The sequence below is a fragment of the Cydia pomonella genome, chromosome 10 (assembly GCF_033807575.1).
Source record: "Cydia pomonella isolate Wapato2018A chromosome 10, ilCydPomo1, whole genome shotgun sequence".
Taxonomy (NCBI): Eukaryota; Metazoa; Arthropoda; class Insecta; order Lepidoptera; family Tortricidae; genus Cydia; species Cydia pomonella.
Window position 1 is genome coordinate 18,705,238 of NC_084712.1, and position 12,503 is coordinate 18,717,740.

The window sequence follows — 12,503 nt, forward strand, 5'->3', positions numbered from 1 at the left end:
CGTTGGGAGCGGCTCATAACCGCGCGATGATTAAAACATCAGGGTCCTCGGCGCCCGCAGGATTGTCTTTTGTGCGTCGAAATAAAATGTTCCATCAAGACAATCTTCCGCTGAAAACCTCCGTCTTCACTGGTAACGCCGGAAAATGTTATTACAAACCACGCTTTTCCTACTCACAGTTTGTGTCGTTCATAAAATTATTATTTTTTAAACCGAGTGAATAATTTCCCCTTTATGTTTCTCTGTTTACTGGAAATTTTCCTGTAAAAATACTTGAGTAGGAAATGATATTAAAGCTAAGAAGTTATGCTGCGTGGGGCGCGAAACACTTTTTAAATAAGAGTCTGCACTAAAAGGGAATAAGTTCATAAAATGTAAATGAACGAGATTTAGTAAATATGCTGGACAGACTCGGTACAGAAAACAGAGCCGGAATTTATCATAGTTAACGCATGTCAAAACTGTTTTTAGTATTATGCTACTCTCCTGTGGACATCATAAAATAAATCCTTATGAGCATGTTAAAATCTTCTATAACATATATAATAATCTTCTATAAATAGTCTTAGAAAAAATTATCTAAATCGTTACTTTTGTAAGGTCCACAGAAAAGACGCCGGTTTTCCCGAACGTTTCTGACCCATTACTACTGAAATGCAATTATTAAGTATGTCTATTATTTCTCTTGGAATCAACACTTTGAGATACAAAACGGTAACGCAATTTTGGCGTACAAAATCGTGAGCCTGGTGCCGTTTTTCAAATCCATATATTTTAATTTTTAACCTTGTAAGATTTGGTAAACGGTCTTTGTGTGTTTTCGTTAAGTTGTACTTGTACAAGTAGGTACGCTGGGAAATAATTAAAAAAGAGAAAGATGTATAAAATGTTATTTACCTACCGCTATGTAAGTGTTAACTAAGTTTTTTATTGCTTTTGACATTACAATTAGGTGTAAAAATAAGATTTGCATGTGTGTGGACCGTCAACTTTTGGAACTAGAGAGACACGCTGCAATTAATATTTTAATTTGCACTCTAACAGCCAAGTGGACAATACGATAAGCTAACTAGAACTAATTTGTAGTGGGGCATCACGAACGTAATAAAGTTTGGACCATAAATCCCGTGTTATCTCGTGCCAGCGATGTACGCGACGCATCGCTATAAAACGAACTCAATCTGCATACATTTGCAGTTGACTCTGTCATAACATACACAACTATACAAGGCGAATGCTATTTCACTGTAACGGGTTCAAATGATTTGAAACGGAAATATTTCATGCCCGTTACGTAGTGGTGGCGTTGACTTTGTTACGTGCAGTTCAACTCCAACATGGCGGTCAAATAATTAAGGTGCATCCACACCGCAGTTATAGTAGGTGTAACACTGTGCAATAGCAAGTAACTTGGTAAAGTACCTAATATTACCGTGTTGTACAGTGTGGATCCACAAATGTTAATTTCGGTGTTAATGCACCTTTACTTGAAAAAACATTAGTAATCAAATAAAATTACATACGACATCCGCAGAATTGAGTTGCTGACAGTTGCGAATATTCAAACATTGTCAAGCAGACTGGACTGCAGGAAATTCAAAATAATGGCGCAGCATCTGTATTAAAACTTGAACGTTAAGTTTTTATATTTAATTCTAATTAATAAACAACCTTAAAATTATAATATATACCTACATATAAATAATTCATTAAGTAGGTATATACCGGGTGTTTCCTGCGACACGAACAAATAATTAAACCATATATTGTACTCCTGAAACGATATAACTTTTGATATCAACTTTAAAATATTACGAAGTTCTTAGATTTTAACTTTTTCATACAAATTTAATATTATTTACAATGTACGCTGACATCAGTGTATTTGACGTTGCTTGTCACGCTTTAAATATAACAAAATTCGCAATACATAGCGTCTTAGAACTAACTTCAATGTGTAATAAAAATCAAAACCTAAGTTATTTTTCAAAGTTGTTGAACAAATGTTGGTCAGTTTGAGGAGTACGGCCTACAGTTTAATTTAATGCTCCTGTTACAGGAAACACCCGGTATAACTTGACTTCATCTGTCAAGAAAGATATAAATTAAAAATTTGTATATCATAAAATAATGATTTGCTTTTTGTGAAAAAAAAAAACATTATATCTTCTGTTAATAAAATAGAATACTATACAACAATAAACAAGGTTCAAATTATTGAAATAATCAAAATTAATTAAGCTTATAATATACGTAGGCAATGAACCTTGGAGTTGCTCGCTGTGGTTTTAATTCGGAAGTTAATTACAGTATACAGCCGGTATCGGTTCAGTATCATCTACCGCTTGAAGGAAATTGCTATTTAAGTTTGGCAATATCGTTGAAGATGTAACTAATAGCGTAAATTGTATGTTAAATTTGCAAGTATTAAATAGTTAATTCAAAGAACAAGGAGAATATTCAATTTTGATATATCTAGTCACCGAACTTGTAGCGAGTTTAAATAAAAATGTCTGTTATGGGTTGTTTGATGATTTATCTCATAAGAATGAAGTCTAAATAAGGGATTATTATTCAAGGCTCGGAACCGGTTTTTTATTCATACAAAAAATACCGGTTTTATTACGTTCTTTTTCGTTCTTTGGTATATTATTAAATTTTTAAAGGGACTATCTAATAATGCGAAGTTGTTACCTAATTATATGATCCAGTCCTACGTAATGAGTGTAAAATAATTAAAAATATTGGGCTATTTCGGGATTTAAAAATAAACCGGTTCCGAGCCCTGTTATTATTTCTGCATGTTTGCAGTAAACTTTCTTGAGGATATTACCTTCTTTTTAATACAAAAAAAATGGACTTATAGTTCGTTGCAATTGTTTCAAGTTATGTCACTCGTTCATTCATTTAAAAAATTATCAATATTTTGTGACAGATATTGTTTCTGTTCATGTTAGTACCACAGTATATTGCGCTCGTATTAAACGATACGAAACGGCCCCTTTTTTCGGCGACAATACCTACACAAATATTTCACGCCAAGTTAAGCACAACGAAAATACAGAAAACAAAAAAAAAAACGAAAGTAGTTGCCAGTATCATGACTAAAATATAGTAACGTGATACTGATAGAATGAAAGTACATCGATATCGAAGCTACAGTAAACTTAGAAGCTCGCAATACACTTATAAGGCTAAGTTCGCAACTCGTGATCTCACAGTCGACGCGCCCCACTAAATATTGCGATGTGTGGAGCAGCGAGGTATTATTCCAATTCACAGGCAGTTATTCTCTCAGATTTACTAGTATAAATTGCACCTTCCAGTTTCACTTAGTTGATACAAAGCGAGGCCTTAGTAACATTGTCTCGCTTCAGCGTTGGTCGTGGTTAGCATAGGCGCCTCTAAGCGAGCCTGATCCCCCTATCCATCCCCCCCCCCCCCCAAATAAGCACAAGTTTGTGTCTAGCTTTAAAGTTAATTAAGTGTATCTCCCCGTGACTTTTCCACTTAATACCTACTGTTTCGGACGATATGTGGCGCCCAGATGAACCAGTTATGCAATTTTTGCCTTATCTCGAATAAAAATACTTTAATTTAGTAGTACAGCATCGCTATAAAAGAAAATGCTCGTCCAAATGCCCGGCATAATTAATTGATACTTCGCCGTAATAAGCAGGAGGGTTGTTGGTGAAAGTGAAAAAGTGAGTAAATAAAGTGTTAAGGGTCGCGACAGAGATGAAAATCCCGGACAAGCCGCAGAAATCATTCAATTTAACGGCATACAGCGGTCTGCACTCCGGCGACCTGCGGCGGTATCATGGTTCCATTTATATCACTTGTCACTATGCCCGTCACTTTCGCGCTTACATACTTGTTAGAACGTGACAGGTATGGTGACAAATTATAAAGATCCGACCATCTTAGCCCTACTGAAATTTTTTTCCGTCAGCAACTAGAGTAATTCGAAAACAAACTAAACTAGATACCGCTCGTTTTCGGTGCAATAAAAACAAAGCACTCGTGTCAGTGTTGACTTTTAACTTTTGCTTCTGTGTAGGAAACAAATTACCCCGCTACTACATTTTGTGACGATTCGATTATTTCGAGGTGGGATAGAATTTTAAGAAATATTCTTGTTCCGTATACAGAAAAATGTTTTTTTTAGAACTTGTAGGTATGACTTACTGCTAAGTTTTTTGTTCTCGTTTTTCATTTATCATATCGTAATCATATATTATAATTTATTTCGTGTTAAAACTTAAATTACATACAAAAGTATATATAATATTACAAAAAAAAGATTAAAACATATTGAAATTGTTTACCACGAAATGGGCTCGCCTCAGCATAATGCGGACCTGAAGGTCAGCAAATGTTATTGCTGTAATGAATACTTAAAACCTATTTATTTGGTAACTCACGTCTGAGAAATATTATTTAAAGCATAGGGACCGTGCGCGTTGGAGGGTCTGCCATCTTGTGGCTTGAATCGGAACCATATACATGTACATTTACACGTCACGTGTTTTCTTGTGCATGGTAGGTTCTGCCATCTCGTGGGCTACATCGGAACAATAAACATCAGATTTTACGCCTCGCGCCAAAAATCTGACGGCTCCTGTGCTGCCTCCTACAGTTAATGCACGCTCCCTATACACATTTAATTGCTCGTAAATTTAAAGTATAATTTTATATGCAGTACCGAGCCGCTCTTAAGGGATAAAACACTTGCGTTATTTTTGTTTTGCCTTGCACTGGAACCTCCCGACTTGAGCAACAACAAAGAATATGTTACGATGAATTTATTAATTTTTTATTCTGCAATCTGCATACATATCTACTATTTCTGCCCCTCAATATTGTGATTATGCGGTAACATATAATCATATAAATAAGATGGTGGTTCGTGGATATTCTGTCCTGAGGTATAACTTAGGAAGTACATAATTATGTCGAAGGTACCTTATTACAGAACACCTATATTATATTTACTGATCAAAAATTTCATGAATTATCAGGCCAATAGGGCCTTAATAGATACATACATGCCTTACAGTCTAACATACATGCATAAATATAGTCAAACTCCCTTATTCATGTAACTTTACAAGCCTCAATTAGTTGATTTATATAATTCCCTTTCTTACAAATACGTAAGTCAAAATGTCATATAAAGATAAACGATTAATATGAATTGAGGCTTGCAGCGCGTTTCTGACTATTAACGAAAAATAAATTTGGCTGCACGACAGTTTTCTGCTGCAACACTTGTTCTCTTCTTACTGCATAATTACCAATTTTGCTTGGCGTGTTTTTACCGAAATTCACAATGGTAATGGCTTAACGATTCCGCTTCTTGCACAAACAGCGAGTAATTGTACATTTTCGTTTTCGCCTGTAGGTTCAGGCAAAATCCAAATGCACTGTAAAGAAACTAAAAAAAATTGTGTACTGTGGAATCACAACGGGCCCGAATTTTCTCTTCACATCCTGGAGCGACGGGTCTTCCAATAGTTTTCCATTCGGCGCGTTGTTGTTTTATACGACCGGTTTGGCTTAGTGGGTAGTGACCCTGCCTACGAAGCTGATGGTCCCGGGTTCAAATCCGGGTAAGAGCATTTAATCGTGTGATGAGCATGGATATTTGTTCCTGAGTCATGGGTATTTTGAATTTTCTATGTATTTAAGTATTTATATATTATATATATCGTTGTCTAAGTACCCTCAACACAAGCCTTATTGAGCTTACTGTGGGACTTATTCAATTGGTGTAATAATGTCCTATAATATTTATTTATTTATTTATTTATAAACATCTCTCTATAACCCCGTCACATTTAGAAAGAAAAACCTAAACGCCAATTCGTTCACTTGTACATAAAATTGGGAACAGTGGAGCAACAGGATGATAGAAAGGTACGATGAGATGTTATTGTCAGTAGGTTTCTATGCTCCCCATTTGACCAATACCAACATTGAACATGAACATAACAATTTTTTTTTACTTCATTTATTCATTTCAGCAATAAACATCCCCTTAAACTTTTTCTCGTATTAACCATTCAAGATAGGTACAGCTAATAGGCTTCCTGTTAATGAGTTTTAATCTCAGATACGTGAGATACGTTACAAAAGGCCATTGGTTCCATATAAGGATTTACGTGGCAATAAACCCGCCGGGTTGGACCGGGTCCAGCCGTGGAATCTATTTTCCCGCACACGCTCAAATCTAAAATTGCTCGCTTAGCTTCACGCGGGTTTAATATTCGATGCAATTTTCTTCTGCAAGAGAATATGAGCTGTAATTCTGGATTTTGTGTATCTCTGGAGCTAGTTATTAGCTTCAGAGATCCCTAAAATCCAGAATTACAACTGGCACGATTTTTACATGGTACTTAACTAGTGGAAATCTACTTAGCGAATATTTTCTACTTAAGAGGTAAATAATAAAAGCATTTAAATCTCCAATTTTATAAATGCGAAAAAAAAAACCCAGACTGCTAACTACCCACCCTGAAAAAAAAAAACAGTTAAACTTTAACGTGATTTCCTTGTTTCGAATTGAGCTAAAGTTAGCAGTCTCCCATTTTAGACTACTAAGGCTCGTTACGCTTTAGCTAATTGGTCCTGTGTCCCACTTTATATTTCTTTTATCGTAAGTTAATTACTGAGGCACTGTGAGCGTGGCATGCGATTAGTCAATTAATGAACACCATTTTACAATTTTCAACCTTCTTACTATTTTCTTGTATTTTACGAGTACACCATTCTCTGGTACACTTAATTTGAAAGAGCCGATTCTTTATATAATATATTTATTTATGTAATTACAATATACAATACAACATAATACATTTTTTTAGTAAAACCTAAACTAAAATAAAAATTCACCCCTCGGCAAGGTGCCGTAGATGCTGGCAGCATTACCCCGCTGGATTGCAATACTAATGCGCTGTGCGAGGAAGCTGCCAGCCCTACGGTCCCCAGTCGCATCCACAAGCCTTTGACAAAGCCCCAAAAAATTTCAGGGCACCGGGACCCCACGGGCCAAGTGTTTCCACACCAAAAGGGGTAAAACTATATTCTTGGCCGATGCGGCTGTACTTAGCTCTTTTTTTTCGCTCAAAATTCTTTATTAGACAATTATACTGCGTAACGTTGGCGGTTTAAGCCTTTAAGGCGTCACGTCGCAATAATTCGACTTTAGCATGTATGTACTTAACAACACTACTACAGACTACTGTTACTGTGTGAGGTGTGCAATAGAGAATATTGTATTGTAAGAATAAGCACTTATTATGGTGTTATTTATGAACGCTTGATTCTCTCTATTCGTCATTTTTACATTCGTGTTTCTTACAGAGACTAAGTACCTACTTACATGAAAGTTTTTATTATATAAATTAAGGGTACATAACAATCTCATAATGCGTAGAGAGAGATGACTTATGTATTTTAACGCAGATGAGTTAAAAAACATACATGATCTCTCTCTGACTTTAACAATCACAAATCCAAGTGACATGTGATAATTTTATAGATATGCATGAGTAAAATCGTTTATACATAGTAATAATTCTTACAGCCTCATTGACATAAATGGTGCCCCTAAATTGGCGGGCATTGTGCTGTAATAAAATGTTATATAACATCGTGTGCCGGACACAACATAATAAGTCACTATCAATACTATCATGCTGTTTTGTCATACGAGAGTATATAAGTTATAACATTTTAAAACACCCAATGTGCAGCATAAAAGGTAACGAATATAACGTTCGCTCATGTCCTCGCCACAGCGTGATAAAACTCTGTCCGTCACTTTTAGTCCCACAGTGTTAAAAAGTGCCGGTATTAAAAATCACGACGATAAAGCCATCCATAATATATAGTAACACCTGATCTATGTTTCTAACTGAACAAATGACGTAACTCTCGATTATAACTCATTCAGGCGCCAAACTATACCCATGGATAAAGTAGTTAAGATAAAATGTTATTATAACTATAAAGATTTTATTGTTAACCATACTAGTAAAGTTGGGGCGTTTACGGTACCTGTACAAAGATTTTGATACCAAAATGGACTGATAAATTTGAAGGATTTGTGTCTGCTGTAAATTTCAGCGTATCCATAAAATAATTTATGGGTTTACTAATGATTGGGAAAAAACTTCTCCCAGAGTATCACATCCCAAATTGTTATACCCAAATTATCATTTCCCAAAAAAATGTTTGGCAAAACAATTTATCCCAATTTTACAGTTAGTTAAATACTTTTTGGAAAGTTATTGTTTAGCAAATAATTACATGGTTAAATTTCATTTTACCAAGTATTATATTTAGTCAAATGTATTGTTAGGCATCACTTATTTCTAGTCAGAATCACGAAATCTTTTGACACTAACAATACGACAAATAAGTGTCTCAAAATTTTCATGAAAAAATTGTTTGTCAAGACAATTTGATCAAACATCTTTTTGAAATATAAGTTTTGCCATTTATAACGTTTCCTAAATAAATAAAAATAACTTAGTAAAATATGACAAAGTAAAATGATTTGACCAAACAAATTAATTGCGATATGTTTATTGGGAAATGAAATTTGGTGAAAAGTATTTGGGCCAAACGAAAGTACACCCATTTTATCTCCTTCAGTTTCCAAACTTCTTCTGAATTCGTATCTGATAACCTTATCATGTCTTATGGACATGTACGTTACAGTTACTGTGAGATCTATTTAATTTATATCGCTTTCAAGTTCGTTCTCTTGTAAATCGAATTGTACATGGCCAGCCTTACGCACCTTACCTGTCTTAACCATGTGTTATTAATTCTAGGGACAAAGGGTACTGCGGTCAAAATAATTACACAACTTCGACACGCCATAAATATCGGAAATGTAGTATGCGTTCAATTAAAATCTGTTGCGAGAGGCGGGGAGTACTTCGCAAGTGTCGTTTAATTTATGTCATGTTTGTTTTGCGCTAGCAAGCTACCTAAATCACGTTTTAGTGATGCAAATGTTCTTGTGTGTAGAGACACCTAGAGATAAGAATAGGTGGCACGTTTAGCTATTACGATTGGAGATAATGAGGTTCTTTGCAATGTTAAAAAGTAGATATTAGTAAGACCGATGTTTATTTAATGCCATTTTTTTCGTCAGAGTTTGATAAAATTTTCTATGTTTGAAGAGCTTCTCATTCTGGAGGAATATATGCAAAAAAAACCAATTTGGAACTAAAAATGTTTATAATTTTCCGTTGAGTTACGAAAAATCTATACGTTTCCGAATCTATTATATTGCACAGAATAGGGAACTTTATCTAATCACAAAATTATATCGATATTTGACTTAAAAAAAAACACTAAATAAAAAATAACGACCAGTAACGAAAAAGTAGGTAAACTTTTACTCGTTCAGTCGTATGTCAAAATCATTATCTGTATGTCACTCTGCGAGTTTAATAAATTTATTCTCTTACTCATTCAAATATTTAAGACAAGTATTTGTCTTATACATCACTGTGTATCACTATCACTATATTCGATAAAAATAATAGGCCTGCTTATCAGCACCGTAAACCGTGTAAGCGACAAGACAACGCTCCGTCAATTTTTCAGCTTCACCCTTAACTTACCAGCGGCGAGTTGATGCGCACCGCAGTAATTCTGATTTAGCGTCGCATTATCGTTAGCATATCCGCATATCTTGCAATCCGGAGGTCGCGGGTTCAAACCCCGGCTCGTACCAATGAGTTTTTCGAAACTTATGTACGAAATATCATTTGATATTTACCAGTCGCTTTTCGGTGAAGGAAAACATCGTGAGGAAACCGGACTAATCCCAACAAGGCCTAGTTTATCCTCTGGGTTGGAAGGTCTGATGGCAGTCGCTTTCGTAAAAACTAGTGCCTACGCCAAATCTTGGGATTAGTTGTCAAGCGGACCCCAGGCTCCCATGAGCCGTGGCAAATGCCGGGACAACGCGAGGAAGAAGATTATCGTTAGCATAATCAGACAAACAGCTGCGCTTCAGTTGCCTCAGTTTTTACGGAACGGAAACATCGAGATGAGAATTTAAAGTACCCTCGGTGTGATTCGTTTCTTTCTATTTGGCAAACGGGAGACGTGGCCAAGTAATTTAGGGCTACAAGGGACATTTTAAAATGCCAAAAAAATATACATGAAATAATGTATTTTAAACACTTCCTGATAATTTCTTATTTCAGAGCATATTGTTAAATAAATAATATATATATATTAATTAAGTTCAAAAAAAAAATACCTACTTAATCTCTTGTTCACGCTATTCCACTTAAAAAAAATGACTTTACGAGTATTATCCGCGTAATTTAAATTTTGCGACATAATTCTAGTAGCGTTATCTTCTAGTGAGCTAAATCTTATTTAAGAACCATCGAGAGGTATACCATAAAACCTTTACAAAGGCTTTGTTTTAGTTACCATGCAAAGCTTAAAACCTGGTTTCAATATTGTACCATATATGTAAATACCTTCTTATTAAAACTAGGCACAATCATCCTATCCGGGCGCTATAGTATTTAGGAAGCGTTGTTGGTCTGACAATAAAATTTGGCGTGTGAAATAATTTAAATCGGTTCGTACCAACAAATTTAATGGTTTTGTTACCCGAATTGCGAACAATGAACTATTATGAAACACAGAATCCTCGTTTCCTAGTCGAGGTACGAGTACCTACAGTGACATTACCGTACGCTAACATTACGTAGAAGTTTAAAGACAAACGACTCCCCGAAACTAAAGATCGTCTGTCATTGGGTCGGTGGTGGTAATGGCGAACAGCACTCCGCTCTATGCGGTAATGACCGCCATTACACTTTAAATGAAAACAAGTAGCTGTCGCTGACGGTTCTTATCAAAAGGGATAGGTGTGTACGCTGACGATGTTAAAATGTAATGTGTAGTTTATATGTTTTTTTTAGATTCTTATGCAATTGTCACGTGTAGCTGCTATGATTTTATCCTCTGCTATCAGAAGAGCAATCTAAAGAATTCAAAATGTAAAAATGTAAAATGTAAAGTTGCTGATTATGGTAGCATGTGGTTGACGTTGTAATTTGTAAAGTAACTTGAGTTCGAAATTTGACGACCGGTTTGGCCTACTGGGTAGTGACCCTGCCTACGAAGCTGATAATCCCGGGTTCTAATCCTGGTATTTGTGTGATGAGCATGGATATTTGTTCCTGAGTCATGGGTGTTTTCTATGTTGTATGTTGTCTAAGTACCTTCAACACAAGCCTTATTGAGCTTACTCTGGGACTTAGTCAATTTGTGTAATAATGTCCTATAATAATATTTATAATATAATAATATAATGTTTTTTTTTTAATTTTATTTAAATAATTATTTATGTGTCTATTATAAACTAAAGTATGACTAAAACAAAAATCAATATATTTACAACGTGAAACGCTGAATTTAATAACAGGTTATAAATTAAATCTGGATTAGTTATAGATATGTCAACAATAAACATCACTTTTGACACTGACAGATCGTATCCATAACAAATACGCCTGTAAGTCAACAGATTCAGTTTGTAACCTAAACCTTGGTTACAAGCAACTTAAATGCCTTTATGTCCGGATTTTGACATTTGCGATAGCAATACAGACGGTAGCAATATCGTGCAGCATACAGCACCAGTAATGCTGATGTAGTCTGAATCCGAACGGTACCTTTAAATGTACTTGTACCAGCAGTTTCCACCTACAAATTCCGGTACAATATGAACCTTCATAAATTATGGGCAATCTCGAGCCATCGATGTAAACATACTGATACAAAGGGCAGGAGTCGATACCATTACACATAAATTTCACTTATCTTCATCATTTGGTACAATTTGCTCCTGGGCACGTCGTGTTGTAGGGAAGGATTAGATTTATATGTTCTCGTATGAATACTCGATGGTATAATAGTTTGTTCATGGAAGGTGCATTTACGGTTAAAGGGCTGATATGAATTAAATCGATTTTACCTTACATAAATGGTGCTTTAAGAGAAATCTAATTAGGGAAAATACGTTAGGGATGTCAAACAGCACTTTAAAAAAAACGAGTTGATAAACGATGGTGGTATAAAATGTACTTTATAGCGCCGTTATATTATATTTGTCAGTAGGTAGATTCCAAGGACGTAAAAAGATTTGTCAGCGAGTTCTATTAAAAGAGACTAAAAGCAACCGTTAATGAAAATAAATTCTCAGAATTTTTAACCCTCTGTCATAATCATCATCATCTCTGTCTGTAGGTTGGGTCATAATGACCCGTTGGTAATGTTTTTAAAAGTAAATTTTTTTGGGCGTATGGAAATCAATTTAACCCATTCAAACGTCAGCAAAGAGGTAAATATGGCATTCGGCGTAATGATTTTATTTATGATGTTTGGATGTTCGGATATATTATGACCACTGCTTTTTGTGCCCCAAAGAATTTAGCCTAACATTGCATAAT